Below are 18,207 nucleotides of genomic sequence, written 5' to 3' on the forward strand. Positions count from 1 at the left end.
TCCAGAATAATCTCCCTATTTGCAAGGCAGATGATTAGCAACCTTAAGTCCATCTGCTATCTAATTCTGCTTTGCCACGTAAGATAACATAGTCACAGGGTCAGGGGATTCGAAGTTGGATCTCTTTCGGGGCCGTAATTCTGCCTACTACCATCGACAAGCAGTTTAAAAAAAAAAAATCAAGGTTTCCCTTCTAATGCATCTGCTCACAGTGGGGAAAGCCAGTGTGCGGTGTGTTCTTTTACAGAACAGTCAAGTCAGAGCTGCTGGGTATCTGAAAACATCTCCCTTCTGTTCCCCTCGCTCTTCTTTCCCACTGGTAAGAAGCGCAGTGAAAGCCTGTCATCCTCTGGGCTTCCCACAGCTGCTTTCACACCACTTGAAAACAGAGCCTAGGTGACCAGCGTTCCCAATCCATCCTGGGACGAGGCAATATGTGAGCTGCCATATGCTCCGGTGGGTTTCGGCTGACGCTGAGCAGGTGTATGGCATTCGGGCCAAGCATGTGGAGGGTGGTAGATTCACAGAGGGGAGGTACCGTTTTCAATTTACCGGAGGAAGACCTAGGAAATAACAGAGCGCTGGGTGTATTTGCCTCTCTCCTGCTTCCTGCTCATTTCCTAAGAAATGCAAGATGGTTCCGGTTTTCATTCTCAAAATCCAAGGAAACACTTTGAACACGACACTTGCGCTGATTTAAAAATCATTCTCCAACATTCAGAATCATCAATTATCAAGATGCAGAAAACCTCCAAATATTTATAATGACAGCACTATCATTATGTTAAGTTATTATGACAAGAAGGGGAGGAGAACAGTTTAACCTTAGTCAAGGTGTGTGTGTCTGGGTGTGTGTGTTTTCTGTGCAGCAATTTAGAATTCCGATAACAAGTTTGCCATATACAGTCGTGTCTCAATAACAATTTATTTTTTACAGAGACCACAGCGTTTATATACCTGAGCAACTTTATTCCTAAATACATTTACATCTACAAACACCTTTTTGAATTAAATGTATCATTTCTGATGGAGTGTGAGGGGAAGAGAAGAAAAGCCAAAGTTAAATGAATGGGACTCCACGAACAACCCAAGTCGAGTTCGCTGATGTTGGCTCCGAAGTATTCATCTTAATCAATGAGATTGCTTCTGCTCCCGTAAAAATGAGTGATTGGGACACATAAAATACGCTATCAACTTTTGCCCAAAACTAAGCAGTTTAGATCATTTATTTCCATAAAATGAGACTGCCTCGTATGTCAAGCTGGCGCATTTTCTGTGTGACTGACTTGAGAGTCTGAGTTGACAATTTAAGTTCTAATTATCTGCACCCTCCTCAGTCTGCTATTACAGGAGGACATGGGACTCTCCCAGAGGAGTGCCGGAAAGGACGTTATGTGGGCTGACGGGAAGCAGCTGAGAAAGATCCACGGGGCTTTTTAATGCAGATGATGTACGGCTGCGGAGAGGAGCCGAAGGGGATCGAAGAACCCTGATTGGAAGGTTCAAGTGTGTTCCATCTGTTACTCCCCTAGCCTTTTCATTAATGCTGTGTAAAGGCAAGCAGAGTCCCAGCTGGTGAAAAGGTATCTGTTTGACAGGCCCACGGCCTGAATCTCCTCTCCCCTGGCAGGGTCAGATGCTCGTAGGGGCCTTGCAACTGTCCACCTTCAATTTCAGGTCAAAACGCAGTTCAGCTCTTTGGTGTGGTCAGAGAATAAGCATGACCTTGGTCGGTTGGGTGGGCTTGGGTTTATATCACAGCACTCCCACGTCCTCACTGTGGGTCCATCAGAACATTAGTTAACCTAAAGTTTAGTGTCCTCGTCTAAAATAAAATGGAAATTTAATCATGTAAATTCCAGGGCTCTAGTGAGATGTATCTGTGAGACTGCAGTAAATATGAAGTTTCCTTCTTTCTCCACATTATCTACACTGTATGTGGATGAAGAAAAGAAAATGATAAAGAGGCAGCTGGTTTCATATTTTGGATGATTTACAAAAACGGAATACACATGCAAAAAAGACCTCAACTAGCATTTTCAAATGTATTGGGTCTTTTTTTTTTTTCCAGCCTATCTTTCTTAATGGTTTAAAGAGCACAGATCTGGAGCCAGACTGCCTGGATTGGAATTCCAGTGCTACCACTTACTACCTGTGCAACCTTGGGCAGGTAATTTAACCTCTCTGTGCCTCGGTTTCATGATCTACATCATGGAGGTAATAGTAATTCATAGGGTTGTTAGGAGGAGCCAATGAATTAATACTTAGAATTATTAGAATACAAGAATAGTGCTTGCCACTTAATGTTTGTTGCTGTTACTATTTTCAAAAATATGTTAGTATTATTATTACCTTCCCTTCCCTTGCCTAGCTCTACACTTAGGCAGCCCATTCATTCCCATTGGGAAGGGGTTGTTTCAGAAAGGATATAAGAGTCTCATTTTGGTCTTTGAATTTCAAATGCCTAGCTCTCAGGGAAATAGAAATGACTCAGAGCAGATTAAAAAATACAAACAAGGCTTCCTGCTTCTGAGACTAGAATGGTGTTCTTGAGATGGGAAAGAGAAGAAAGTGAAGGGAAAGGTAGGTGCAGTCGACATTAGTAGGTGCCTGGAAGACATCCTGCCCCCTGACTTCACTGACCACGTGTGGGACTGAGGGCCAGTGGTGGAAGGAATGATACGAAACCCCAGAAAATCTGTGGAATGCAAGAGCACAGGAGATGCGTGCTTCCTTTCAGGGTAGAGTCCTTGGGAGAGGCAAGACCCCAAAGAAGGAGTAGCTGTGCTGTGTATTCAGGCAGACAGGGCTGGGAGAACCTCACAAAAATTCTCTATACCACAGCCTGGTGGAGTCACAATGATTCCTTTGCATCTGAGAGGGAGACCAAATTATCAACTAGAAAAAGCCAGGCCTGAAGGAGCCTTGAGGATTGGAAAAGGGATGATTCCCGGTGATCTGCATGTACTGAAGATCAAGGATCAGATGGCATGATAGATGTTTCCACAGATGTCAGCGTGGACAAATGACACTGAGGACCAGATACCCCTTAATCCCAGACCATAGCAATATGGTAAGTCCCCTGAATTTGGACGCACCCCAGGGAAAAATAGGGGGTAATCCTCAATTGACTGAAATTAGATTTCCACATATTTCCACTCTTTGGATCTTTAAATAGAACCTAAATTGAGTTTCAGGAAAATTTTTGAAGAAGTTCTTTCTCTTACATACCAGAGTTTATAGACCAAGATTCATACCCATTACATGTAAAAGGATTTGTGGAAGAACAGTTTTAAATTGATGACTGGATGAGCTCTTTGTTTTTAATTTAAAACAATTTTCTTAAATTATATAAATCTCTGAACCCTTCACATGTGGAATTTGGCAATCCCATCTGTTGAAACACATTTTTAAAACCTTATTGTGTAACAGTCCAAATATATATGTAAAGAGAAATATAATGAAATCTACCCCCCACATACCCATTTCCCATCTTCAACAAATAACAATTAAGAGTAACTTCTGTTCTGTCAACCCTCCCACATAACTCCAACCCCCAAACCCCTTTATTATTTTGAACCAAATCACAGACATCTTATTTCTTTAGTTAAGTAAGTATCCCTAAAAGTAAGGATTCTTTTGAAGAACATAACTATAATATCATTCATCTACATAAATACTTGTAGTAATTTAATATAAAAAATCCAGTGTCAAATATTCCTAATTATCTCATAAGTTTGTTTTTAAAGTTTGCTTTTTTTTTTAATCAAGATCCAAACAATATCCACACATTACATTTTTATGGATTTCTCAGATCTTTTTTAAACTATAGCTTCTCCTCCCTCTTTTGTTTTCCTTACAATTTATTCGTGAAGAGATCGAGTTATTAGTGATGTTCTGTAGTATTTCTCACATTCTGGATTTTGTTGATTGCCAACTCTATGGTAATATTTAACATGTTCTTCTACCACTGTATTTCCCATAAACTGATAGTTATATCCAGAAGCTTGATTTGACTTATGTATGTCAATGCTTTGGCAAAAAAATACTTCCTAGAATGTATTTCATAATTCCAACAGGAGGCACATGGTGTCCGCTTTCCTCTCTTTGTGTGATGTTAATAGCCATTGATTATAGTTACCTAGATCCACTATTTTATTCGAGGTTTGCAAAAATGGTAATCTTCTAATTCTTTCTCTGTTATTTGTTAGCTGGGATACTTTTATAAAAATAAACCTCAGGTATTTGGTTATCCTGAGGTTGTATAGGAAAAGCAGGTAGGACATTTGATTCTTTCTCTAATTACCAGCTTTCAGAAGAAAATTGAAAATTCGTTCTTTAGCATACTTCAAGTTTGTCACTGACTTTTTTCCCTTCTTTTTTAATTGAAGTATAGTTGGTTTAAAATATTATATTAGTTTTAGGTGTACAACATCCCGGGTCAATGTTTTGGTAGATTATACTCCATTTAAAGTTATTACAAAATAATGGCTATATTTCCCTGTGCTGTACAATATATCCTTGTTGTTTATCTATTTTATACACAGTAGTTTGTACCTCTTAATCCCATACTCCCCCTTCCCTCTCCCTACTGGCAACCACTAGTCTGTTCCTGTATTTGTGAGTCTGTTTCTGTTTTGTTATATACATTTGTTTTTATTTTTTAGATTCCATGTATAAGTGATAGAGTATTTGTCTTTCTCTGTCTGACTTATTTCACTAAGCGTAATACTCTCTAGGTCCATCCATGTTGTTGCAAATGGCAGTGCTTCATTCTTTTTTATGGCTGAGTAATATTCCAGTGTGTGCGTGTGTGTGTGTGTGTGTGTGTGTGTGTGTGTGTGTGTGTATAAATATATATATCTCACATCTTCTTTACCCATTTATCTGTTGATGGACACTTAGGTTGCTTCCATATCTTGGCTATTATAAATAATGCTGCTATGAACATTGGGATGCATGTAACTTTTCGAAGTAGTGTTTTCATTTTCTTCTGATATATACCCAGGAGTGGAATTGCTGAATCATATGGTAGCTCTATTTTTAGTCTTTTGAGGAAACTTCATACTGTTTTCCATAGTGATCCACCAGTTTACATACCCACCAACATAATATGAGGGTTACCTTTTCTCTACATTTTCATCAACATTTGTTAATTGTGGTCTTTTTGATGATTGCCACTCTTGACAGGTGTGAGGTGATATCTCATTGTGGTTTTGATTTGCGTTTCTCTGATGATTAGCAGTGTTGAGCATCTTTTCATGTGCCTGTTGGTCATTGTATGTCTTCTTTGTAAAACTGTCTATTCAGGTCTTCTGCCCATTTTTTAATTGGGTTTTTTTTTTTTTTTTGGATAGTGAGTTGTAGGAGCTATTTACGTATTTTGGCTATTAACCTCTTATCCGTCATATCATTTGCAGATATTTTCTTTCATTCTGTAGATTGTCTTTTTTGCTTTGTCCATCATTTCCTTTGCTTTTAAGTTTAATTAGGTCCCATTTGTGTTTTTTTCTTTTTAAATGTCACGTTATCATTGATTTTTCACATTTTTGATGTGTTTTAACCCATAAATTTCATTATACCTTTAGATGCATAAAATGTTTCATCTTGGTCCAGTGGGAGTCTCTTTACATTGCCTCCTGAGTCCTTTTGGCATGGCCCCAATAGTTTCTTTACTTTCTGGTATAATAAAGTGTTTTAAGCTCATCTTGTACATTTTCTGTCATAGATAGAATCTGTCATTTCTCCAATCTGTCTCCTCTAATAGGAAAAGATATTCAGATAACAATGTGTATGCTGGTGGTGTTTCTTGGTACCAGTTTGTTATATTATTTTTAAGTCTTTTAAGTGTACAGTGCTATATGTTATAAATATGTACTGATATTTCCATTTCCAGTGATAATATAGAGGTTTTATTTAAATTCTTTGATTTTATATGCATATTTCTTTTTCTACTATACTAAAAATCTTAGGTCCTAATGACAGTGATTATGTTCAAGTGATATTACTTTACTGTATTATATCATATTAATTATGTATACAAAATACATTGTATGTATAATAGTTTCAGAATAACAATATCAATATTATTACTCATAATTTTATTACACCAAACAGTTTCAGAATTTCTTTTTACAGTTTTGGGCAGTTTTGTCCTGGGGGTACATCCCTCTAAAGATGTACAGATAAACTACTCTGTTTTAAATCACTTGAAAATGTTCCTCTCTATTGGGCTGTGCCCACAAATTTATATCAAATTGAAAGTTTTTTTCTTCTGTTTTGGGGGAATTTAAAGGTTTTTTTCATTATTTTATTTTGCTTTATAATTGTAGGGACAAGGTTTATTCAGAGAAGTCTAGCTTCTGTCCCTAACGCTTTTACTTTGTTCATTCTCCTTCTATTCTTCACTTTCAAATTTTCTCTCTATATGATTGATATGAGGATGAATTAATTTAATGCATAGAAAGTGAATAGCCTATATTTTAAATATTCAGTAAATGGCAGCTATCATTACGGGGAAGGCATATGACTAGTTATTGTCTTTGAAGTTTCCAAATTTAAATACGCTCTACCATACTCTTGAGCGGTAATTTTGGTCTTGATTGAACCCTGGTTTGTATATATAAGTAATCCAAAACTGCTTCTTCAGAAACATTAAGCTCCTGCTTCAGTGCAGAAGTGTTATGGCTTTCCTGTGGTGACATATAAAGTGGGCAGGAAAATTGCAAAACTGAAGAAAGGCCAAGATTCGATGTTAGAAAATGCTGCATTGGAATCTCAGATTTGTTATTTACTGGCTGTTTTATAGTATAAATTTCTTAGCCTCTCTGAGCCTTAATTTCCCACATATGTAACGGTGATGATTATATCCAATGTTATTATTGCAAGAAGTAAATGAGCAGACCTATAGAAAGTGACCTACACAGTACATGGAATATACTGGTGTTCAAGAAATGTTTTTCTTTTTTCCCTTTTTTAACTTAATCTATATGAAAACCATCCCAGCTGTGATTGAGAGCAGATAGATAGGTCTTTCTCTGATCAGCATTTACCAAATTTCTGTTCTGTTTGCTTCTTCCAGAGAACTCGTTCCTATACCAACGTCCACCCATTTTCATGCTTGTGTGCACCTCCAGATTCACCCTCCACCGTTCTCCACCCTGCTCTTTGCCTCTGAACACTGACCTATATGGAATGTATCAAAGGGCTCCCACGTCCTCTAGCTTTCTGTTGAGGTCGTTCAATGGGAGTCCCAGCAGGAGATGGGTGAATTGATCAAAGAATTTGTTCCTCTAGCTCCCTTCCTGTAGGGGTGCTATTCCTTGACTGGTTCCTCTCTGGAAGTCCTGCACTGCTCCATGTTGATTTCCCTAAATTCTGCCCACTCCTTTGTAAAGAGTCCTTTCATTCAACTTCAATTACCCAGTTTGAGTGGTGCCATCTCTTTCCTGCAGGGACCCTGATTGACACAATTTCCAATCAAGAAAATAATAGTGAGATTGTTAGTCTGAGGAGTACATCTTGCCTCAATTCCTTCAGTTATTCTGAAGTCCTAAACTCACATAAATTTGAATTATTGAAAAGCAGAGTACCTAGACTTCAGTAAATTACCCAAAACAGCAAGTCACTCAATGAATTTTGCTTTAACCTCTATGCCCTCAGCTTTTAACCAAGGGTCAAACAGGAAATGGTCATATGCTATCTCCATTCCTGCATCTTCAATAAATGTACTGTTGAAAACAGCATCCATTATTGTGGCCAATGTCTCTGACATGGTGATGTGAAAAGAACACAAGATTTGGAGTTAAAAGATATAGGCTGGAATTCCCACTCTGTAATTTACTGGTTACCAAAACATATTTCTCTGAGCTTCAATCTATTCTTCTGTAAAATGAGACAAAAATACTTATATACTTGTATTAGTGGGGAAAAAAAAGAAGAGAGCTTTTAAAACTAAAGAGTACCATAAATATTCACGCATAGTATGAATATATTAAATTTCTTTAAAAATTTAGCACAGGCAAAGGTTTTCTTTACTAAAGAGCTAGTTTGCTTTATCCTGTTAAAAAGGAGTATGCGACTCATTTTTTTTGCATTAGCTTATAAGAAGTGCACAATTAACTGTAATATTTTATTATAATAAGTATATTTTACTAGTATTTTTATACCTGTATTTACTTCTCTCTCCATGATTTTTATTCCTATTTTGAGAATATTATGGTATATGTATGTTATATTCTAAGGTACATCCAATTATTTGGGGGAAGAAGATAGGATCTAAACAAACAAGCCAATACAATTTTCAAAAAAGAATTTGTCCATAACGGTATTGCCTCTGGGGTGAAGACTCTCATTCATCTTTCTGCAACATTCCTCTTTAATTCTGTACCCAAGCAGTGTTCATGGTGATGGTTCCAGCCTCCTGTGTTCATGATTCATTATTTGAAAATCAGCAAGATTGACATCTGCCTACCTATAAAAAGATGTAATATAAATATTATATATAATACATATTATATATAGCAATCCATATCCTATAGTTTATTGGCACAAGAAGAATAGGAGAAAGGGATGGAAGAAAAGAAGGAAGAAACGAGGTAAGAAGGGGAGGAGAAGGTAGATGTGAAGGAGGAAATTACCTTCTTCCTAGGACTTATAATATCCATTTCAAACTTTTTTCAATTTTCGTTCCCAAGTAAGGGTCTAAAATTATTACCATCAGTACAGTATAGAGTCTGTTCATGAATATTCTGTTCTTATTCTACAGAGAGAGGGGCTCAGTTCAGATCCCTCCCAGATAATCACCACTATTTCCAGGAGACCACAACATTTCTCCAAGCCAAATCAAATCCAGGACTTGAGACACCATCGCCTAATTTTCAAATCAACAGGACAGAAGCTAGAAAATAAACTTTATCTCTTAGAATAAAGTGAAATTCTTGAACTATAGAACTACTACCTTATTTCAGGCAAAAGAAAGATTTTGGGTGAAGAACAGTTATAAATGTGTCTGTCATCAGAAAGAAAAATAGAACTGTCTGAGACAGCTGTAAGTCCAAGTGGAGCTGGTAGATTTTTAAACACACTCTCCAGGCCAAACAAAGAACTTATTTGTGTATGGTGAAGTATGATTTACCAAGGAAGGGGGCTCACTGTCCTATCTGAAACATCCTTTTGAAAGACACCTGCAGCACTATTATGCAACGTAAAGCACCAGGTCATTAAGGGCTCCGTCAATCAAGTTACTGATTCTTCCAGATACGGCTGGTGAATAAAGAAGGCACTTCTCCGTTTCAGACTGAAAGTCACACTCCACCTGCTCCAAGCCCTGGGGTTTTGAAAAAAAGAGAAGTTAACCTAATCTACTTCCATACTAAAAGAAACATTTGGTTCTCAAAGCCAGACCTTAGGAGTTCTTTCATCCAAGCAGAAGCTGATTCTTCAGGTATGTCCGAAAACACTTCTGGATTCCTTTATCTCTTCCTGGTAGGATGACTATTGGTAGAAAAATATGGTACCTACTACCATATTTAATTTTTATTTTGGGGTACAGTTGATTTACAATGTTGTATTAGTTTCAGGTGTACAGCAAAGCAATTCGGTTATACACATATATATCCATTCTTTTTCAGATTCTTTTCCCATATAGGTTATTACAGAATATTGAGTAGAGTTCCCTGTGCTATACAGTAGGTCCTTGTTGATGATCTATTTCATACATAGTAGCGTGTATATGTTAATCCCAAACTCCTAATTTATCCCTCCCCCGCACGTTTCCCCTTGGTAACCATACCTTTGTTTTCGAAGTCTGTGAGTCTGTTTCTGTTTTGTAAGTAAGTTCATTTGTATCATTTTTTTTAAGATTCCACATATAAGTGATAACATGATATTTGTCTTTCTCTGTCTGACTTCAGGTAGCATGATAATCTCTAGGCCAGTCCATGTTGCTGCAAATGGCATTATTTCATTCTTTTTTATGGCTGAAAAATATTCCATTGTAAATATGTACCACATCTTCTTTATCCATTCCTCTGTTGATGGACATTTAGGTTGCTTCCATGTCTTGGCTATTGTAAATAGTGCTGCAATGAACATGAGTGCTGCATGTATCTTTTAGAATTATGGTTTTCTCCAGATATATGCCCAGGAGTGGGATCATTGGATCATATGGTAGTCTATTTTTAGTTATTTAAGGAACCTCCACACTGTTCTCCATAGTGGCTGCACCAGTTGACATTCCCACCAACAGTGTAGGAGGGTTCTCTTTTCTCCACCCTCTCTCCAGCATTTATTGTTTGTTGACTTTTTGATGATGGCCATTCTAACTGGTGTGAGGTGATGCCTCATTGTAGTTTTGATTTGCATTTCTCTAATGATTAGTCATGTTCAATATCTTTTCATGTGCTTTTTGGCCATCTGTATGTCTTCCTCGGAGAAATGTCTGTTTAGGTCTTCTGCCCATTTTTTGATTGGGTTGTTTGTTTGCTTTGATATAGAGCTGCATGAGCTGTTTGTATATTTTGGAGATTAATCCCTTGTCGGTTGCTTCGTTTGCAAATGTTTTCTCCCATTCTGTGGGTTTTTTCATTTTATTTATGGTTTCCTTTGCTGTGCAGAAGCTTTTAAGTTTAATTAGATCCCATTTATTTTTGTTTTTATTTTTATTACTCTAGGAGGTGGGTCCAAAAAGATCTTGCTGCTATTTATGTCAGAGAGTGTTCTGCCTGTGTTTTCCTCTAAGAGTTTTATAGTATTTGGCCTTACATTTAGGTCTTTAATCCATTTTGAGTTTATTTTTGTGTATGGTGTTAGAGAATGTTCTAATTTCATTCTTTTACATATAGCTATCCAGTTTTCCCAGCACCACTTATTGAAGAAACGATCTTTTCTCCATTGTGTAGTCTTGCCTCCTTTGTTGTAGATTAATTGATCAGAGGTGCATGGGTTATTTGTGGGCTTTCTATCTTGTTCCGTTGATCTATATTTCTGTTTTTGTGCCAGTACCATACATTACTGTAGCTTTGAAATATAGTCTGAAGTCAGGGAGTCTATTCCTCCAGCTCCATTTTTATTTCTCAGGATTGCTTTGGCCCAGTACCATATTTTAAAATAAATAATAAAACACATTTCTGAAACTATAGCTAAATAATCAAACCCTAAAAATTTGATTGCTTGCTTATCCATTTATTTCTCCCCACCATTTATTATAAAAATTTTCAGTCAGGCAGCAAATTGAAAGAACCATACAGTCAACATCTGTATACAAATCACCTAAATTCTATCATTAACCTTTACTAGACTTGCATTCATTACATACCTAGCTACCCATCCCTCTGTACTACATATATCATCCTGTTTTTAAGGCATTTTAAAGCAAATTGCAGACCCTTATTATTTCCCTCTAAATACTTCACCATGCACATCATTAATAGAGTTCAAAAGTTGTTTGATAGTTAGTTATTTTCTTTGGATGTAAAATTTACATACAATGAAATACACAAATCTTTACTTTTGTTGAGTTTTGATAATGCATACATCTGTTGTAACCCAAGCTCCTATCAAGATATAGAATATTACCATAACCCCAGATAGTTATCTTTTTCCCCTTTCCAGTCAATCACTATCCCTACTACTCTGGAGATAAACTTTGTTCTGATATTCTTTTCTGACAAAAATTAGATTTGCTTGTTCTAGAATATCATATAAACAGAATCATGCAGTATGTATCCTTTGTATAAGACTCTTTCACTTAGCATAGTGCTGTGGATTAGCCAAGTCAATGCATGCACAAGCAGTAAGAGTAAGTCTTTCCACTTTATTGTTGAGTAGTATGCTATTGTGCGAATATCAATTTGCTTATCCATTCTCCTATGGATTGACACCTGGGCTCTCCAGACTGTGCTGTTATGTTTCTTTTAATTTATTTTGGGTAAATAACTAGGACTGGGATTGCTGGGTCTTAGCTGTAAGTCATTTTTTTGGTCATTGCTTTATGGATGACAATATTCATTCTTTTTCAAAAAGTCTACTTTAGAAAATTTGCAACTGTAAAAGTCCCTTTGATTCCTAAGCCTATAGTTTTCATAAACATTACATCTACACACATTATACAACCTGCAAAACAATATGTTTTGCTTTAAATATTCATATACATTTTAAAGGAATTAAGAGGAAAGAAAAAGAACTTTTATATTTACCCCCATAGTTATCATTCTCAATAACTTTCACTTCCTTTCGAGGAACCAAGTATCATCTTGTATCATTTTCTATCAATCAGCTGAAGAACTTCCTTTTGCACTCCTTGTAGTGCAAGTCTGAAGCTGATGAACTCAATTTCATTTTCTCTAAAAATGTATTTACTTTTACTTTGAAGATTATTTTTTCTGGATACAGAATTCTATTTTTTCCAGATGTATTGAAGTATGATTGACAATTATATATGTTTAAAGTATATGTTTGCTATTCATATACATTGTGAAATTATTACCACAATCAAGCTAATTAACATATCCATCATCGCACATAATTCCCATGTTTGTATATCTCTGTGTGGTGAGGATACTTGAGGTCTACCTCTTTATAAATTTCAAGTTTACAACACATTATTATTAACATCAGTCATCGTGTTATGCATTAGATCTCTAGACCTTTTTCATCTAATAACTGAAAATTTTTGCCCTTTGATAAGTATCTCTCCTTTTCCCCCACCCCTAAGCCTTTGGTAACCATCAGTCTTCTCTTTGTTACTGTGAGTTCAGCTTTTTTTTTTTTTTTCCTTAGATTCCATACATAAGTGAGATAGTACGACAAGTATCTTTCTGTGTCTGGCTTACTTTACTCAGCATAATGTCCTCCAGTATTATACAGAATATTTTCACTGTGCCCTAAAAATCATCTGAGCTCTGCTTATCCATCTCTCCCACCAAACCCTGGCAACCACTGATCTTTTTACTCTCCCCATAGTTTTATCTTTTCCAAAATATCATATAGTTTTGGAATCATACAATATGTAGCCTTTTCAGATGGGCCTCTTTTGCTTAGTAATATGCATTTAGGTTCCTCCATGTCTTTCCATAGCTTGATAGCTCATTCATTTCTTTTTAGCAAAGAATACTATTCCATTGCCTAGATAGGTTATTTATCCCTTCACCCACTGAAGGACATTTTGGTTACTTCCAAATTTTGGCCATTGGAATAAAGCTGCTATAAACATCCATGTTCATGCTTTTTGTGGATGTAAGTTTTCAGTTCATCTGGGTTGATATTAAGGATCATGACTGCTGAATCATAAGGTTAAGAGTATGTTTAGGTTTGTAAGAAATTGCCAAACTGTCTCCTAAGTTTCCATATTATTTTCCATACTGTTTTGCATTCCTATCAACAATGAGTGAGAGTTCTTGTTCTCCACATCCTTGCCAGCATCTGGTGTTGTCAGTGTTCTAGATTTTGGCTATTTTAATAGATGTGTAGTACTATCTCACTGTTGTTTTAATTTGCATTTCCTTGATGACATATACTGTGGAGCATCTTTTCATGTTTATTTGCCATCTGTATATCTTCTTTGGTGAATAAATATATATTTTTTATGTCTAGTATTACATTAGAATTTCCTTTTGGTTCTTCATAATAGTATCTCTCTTTCTCCACTGACAGACATTTCCAATCTTTTCATTTGTTACAAGCATATTTTTCTTTACCTCATTTATTTTAGTCATAAAATCCTACTTTCAGGTCTTTGCAGCTGTTTCTGTTCACTCTCCAACAAAACAGAAATTTCATCTATTTAGTTTTGAAAGCAAATGCCTAAAGGCTTGTAGTATAAAAAGCAATGAATATATCCCTAAAATTATTTCTAGATATTTAATAGCTACTATATATGTGACTAATAAGGAAAAAAATTTAATGACTGACTGGCTCTATATCCCACAGTTAGATCCTTCTGCTACAGCTGCTTCCAAATATCTGAGAAGATTGTCCAAGATGGCAGAGTAAAAAGGCCCTGAGCTCACCTCCTCTCACATCAAAATCACAACTATCTATCTGCAGAACAGCCATCAGTGAAAAGGACTGGAGCCTACCAGAAAAGATCTTCTACAACTAAAGACATAAAGAAGGAACCACAATGAAATGGGTAGGAGGGGCGGACTTGTGCTATCATCAAATCCTATACCCCTGGGTTGGCGACCACAAACTGGAGAATAATTATATTGCAGAGGTTCTCCCAGAAGAGTGAGTTCTGAGCCCCAAATCAAGCTCCTCAGCCCAGGGGTCCTGGACTGGGAAGATGAGCCCCCAGAGTATGTGGTTTGAAGACAAGTGGGGCTTACTTTTTGAGAGCCCCCATAAGACTGGGAGAAATAGAAACTTCACTAGGGTGAAGTGCACACAAAATCTCAGATGCACTGGGACCCAGGGCAAAAGGAGTAATTTGATAGGAACCTGGGCCAGACCTAACTGCTAATCTGTGGGGGAGGTGGGGGGGGGGGCACGGCAGCTGTGGCTCACCCTGGGGACATAGACTCTGGTGGCAGTCATATTTGGGAGTGTTCTACCTTGTGGACACTGCTGTTGGCATCGTGGGATGCTCCTTCTAGCTCATTAGCACCAAGAGCTGTTCCCACCCAAAAGCCTGTAGGCACTAGTACTGGGGACACCTCAGGCCAAACAACAACTAACTGGGTGGGGACAGAGCCCCATGTGTCAACAGACAGGCTGCCTCTAGACACAGCCTTGCCCACCAGAGGACCAAGACTGAGCTCTACCCACCAGTGGGCAGGCACCAGCCCTGCTCTCCAGGAAGCTAGTGCCTCTAGATCAGCCTCACCCACCACGAGGCAGACACGAGAAAACTACAATCCCTCAGAATGTAGACCCAACCCATCCACAGTAGGCCAGACCCTACCCTGGGACGAGCTGGGCCCTGCCTACTAGCAGGCCAACACAAGCTTTGGGACACCCTGGGCTCCATACCCAACTGTGTCAGGAATCAGCGCCCCTCACCAGTGATCTGACACCAGCTCTGGGATCCCTGGGCCCTGCAGCCAGACTTTAGGACCTGGCTCTACCTGTCAGTAGTCCAGCACTAACCACAGGACCTGGCTTCACCCGCCAGGGGGTGGGCAACAGCCCTGGGGTCTTCTGGACCCTGAGTCTGCCCACCAGTGAGCCACCATAGCCCTGGGGTCCCCTAGAGTTCTGCAGCCAGTCACCTCATGACTAGACCCCAGCCAGCAGCATCTTCACAAGGCAGTGCCTTGCAACCAACTGGGCCAGGGGCCAACCAAGCCTACCAGACTGCTCACATAGTCAGCCCAGAGCAGTCAGAACTACCAGAAAGAGAAATTAAGGAGAGAGACAATCCCATTTACCATTGCATCAAAAAGAATAAAATACCTAGGAATAAACCTACCTAAGGAGGCAAAAGATGTGTACTCGGAAAACTCGGAAAACTGTAAGACACTGATGAAAGAAACTGAAGACAACACAAGCAGATGGAAAGATAGACTGTGTTCTTGGATTGGAAGCATTAGTACTATTAAAATCACCATTCTCCCTAAGGCACTCTAGAGATTCAATGCAATCTCTGTCAATATACCAATGGCATTTTTCACAGAACTAGAACAAATAATTTTAAAATTTGTATGGAAACACAAAAGACCCTGAATAGCCAAAAGAATCTTGAGAAAGAAGAACAGAGCTGGAGAAATCATGCACCCAACTTCAGACTATACTACAACGTTACAGTAATCAAGACAGACAGTATGGTACTCGCACAAAAACAGAAATATAGATCAATGGAGCAGGATAGAAAGCCCAGAGATAAACCCACACACTTATGGTCAACCTATGACAAAGGAGGCAAGAATATGCAATGGAGAAAAGACAGTCTCTTCAATAAGTGGTGCAAAGTGGACAGCTATATGTAAAAGAATGAAATTAAAGCATTCTCTAACAAACACCACAAAAAAATAAACTCAAAATGGATTAAAGACCTAACTAACTGTAAGACCAGATCCTATAAAACTCCTAGAGGAAAACACAGGCAGAACACTCTTTTGCATAAACCACAGCAATATTTTTTTGATCCATCTCCTAACGTAAAGGAAATAAAAGCAAAAATAAGCAAATGGGACCTAATTATATTTGAAAGCTTTTGCACAACAAAGGAAACCACTGAAAAAAATAAAACCAACTGAATGGGAGAAAATATTTGCAAACAATGTGACCAATAAGGGATTAATAACCAACATATGTAAACAGCTCATACAACATCAAAAAAAACTTGATTAAAAAATGGAAAGAAGAACTGAATAGAAAATTTTCCAGAGAGAACATGCAGATAGCCAACAGGCATATGAAAAGATACTGAACATCACTAATTATCAGGGAAATGCAAATCAAACCACGAGACAGCACCTCACACCTGTCAGAATGGGTATCATCAAAAAGAACACAAATAACAAATGTTGGCGAGAATGTGGAGAAAAGGGAACACTCATACAGTGTTGGTGGGAATGTAAATTGGTGCAGCCCCTCTGGAAAACAGTATGGACGTTTCTCAAAAAACTAAAAATAGAACTACCATATGACCCAGCAATTCCACTCCTGGGTATATATTGAAAAAAACAAAAACACTATTTTGAAAAAATACATGCATCCCAGTGTTCATAGCAGCATTATTTACAATTGCCAAGGTATGAAAGCAACCTAAGTGTCCAACAACAGATGAATGTATAAGGAAGATGTAAAATACACACACACACACACACAATGGAATACTACTCAGCCACAAAAAATAATGAAAATTTTGCCATTTGCAGCAACATGGATGGACTTGGAGGGCATTATGCTAAGTGCAATAAGTCAGACAGAGAAAGATTGTATGATATCACTTATATGTGGAATCTAAAAAATACAACAAACTAGTGAATATAACGAAAAAGAAGCACACTCACAGATATAGAGAACAAACTAGTGGTTACCAGTGGGGAGAGGGAAGGGAGGAGGGGCAATATAGGGGTAGGGGGGTAAGAGGTACAAACTATTAGGTATAAAAGAAACTACAAGGATATATTGTACAACATGTGTAATATAGAGCCAATATTTTATAATAACTATAAATGGAGTATAACCTTTAAAAATTGTGAATCACTATATTGTATACCTGTGACATACAATATTGTACAGCAACTATACTTCAGTGAAGTCTGTAAACAAACAAAAAAGCCAAATATTTGAAAACTTGCTTCTAATGGGATACCAATAAATATATTTTTCTGTGTTCACTAGTTTTGTGGGTCAACTTGGCTAGGATCTAATACTCAGTTATTCAGTTAAACACTAAACTAGGTGATGCTGTAAAGATATTTTGTAGATATGGCTAACATCTACAATTACGTGACTTTAACTGATGTAAATTATCTTCAATAATTTTGGTGGGACTCATTAATTGGCCTAAAGCATTAAGAGTTAAACTGAAGTTTCACTAAAGAAAAAGAAATCCCACCTGTGGACTGCAGGTTCATCTCCTGCTCAAGATTTTCTAGCCAGCCAGCCTACCCTAGAAATATATTAACATTAAATAGACATATGTATAAAGAACATATGGAAGGGAGCCCTTCTTTGGCTGTAGGTGTTGAGGAAAGTGTCCAGGAAAGGTTACATTGAGATTTAAAGGGATTTGAAGGTTGTAGAGATGCTTTTCGGCAAAAGACGGTAGAAGGGCAATTTGCAACTAAGTACGTACATATGCAAGACAGAAGAAAGAGTGTGGAAAAAACCTCTTTGTTCAGGGAAAAGTCACTACACTGTGGCTGAAACATAGAGCAAGATGAAAAGTGGCAAGAAATGGGACTGAAGTGATTGATTGATAGATTAAAACTTGGTAATAAACTACCCTGAAGGTCCTGCTAAGGATTTTGAATTTTGTTCCCATGGTTATTAGGAAACCCTAGAAGACTGGAATAGGGTGATGATACGACCAGATCTGTGTTAATGGGTAATGGTTTGGCAGGGACAGAACAAAAGGTAGGGATATCTGTCATGCTGTTTTTATTCTCACTTTCCCTCTAGATTCAGTTTCAAGCACTTTTGACCAGTTTGGTCTCTCACCAAAGCCCAATTTCTCCATCTTTTAGAAATGCACGGCAACAGGTTGAGCCCAGAGCGACCAACAAGACTGGATGAATGCTGTTCAGGTTAAGCTTA

The 18,207-nt window shown here is 37.6% G+C and overlaps 1 long non-coding RNA gene across 3 annotated transcripts in view; it reads right to left on the reverse strand.

The window, feature by feature from the left end:
- Window positions 1–477: 477 nt before the first annotated feature.
- Window positions 478–18,207, reverse strand: part of LOC137770643 (uncharacterized) — a 417,676-nt gene continuing 399,946 nt past the window's right edge. For 2 of the 3 annotated variants that reach the window (XR_011075203.1, XR_011075202.1), the window contains exon 5: window positions 8,225–8,473. This is a non-coding gene — a long non-coding RNA (uncharacterized lncRNA). Of the gene's footprint in view, window positions 564–8,224; window positions 8,474–18,207 lie in introns of those variants that run through there. The other variant, XR_011075204.1, reaches the window with a different exon arrangement.

Source organism: Eschrichtius robustus, chromosome 10 (assembly GCF_028021215.1).
Source record: "Eschrichtius robustus isolate mEscRob2 chromosome 10, mEscRob2.pri, whole genome shotgun sequence".
In the NCBI taxonomy this organism is placed as follows: Eukaryota; Metazoa; Chordata; class Mammalia; order Artiodactyla; family Eschrichtiidae; genus Eschrichtius; species Eschrichtius robustus.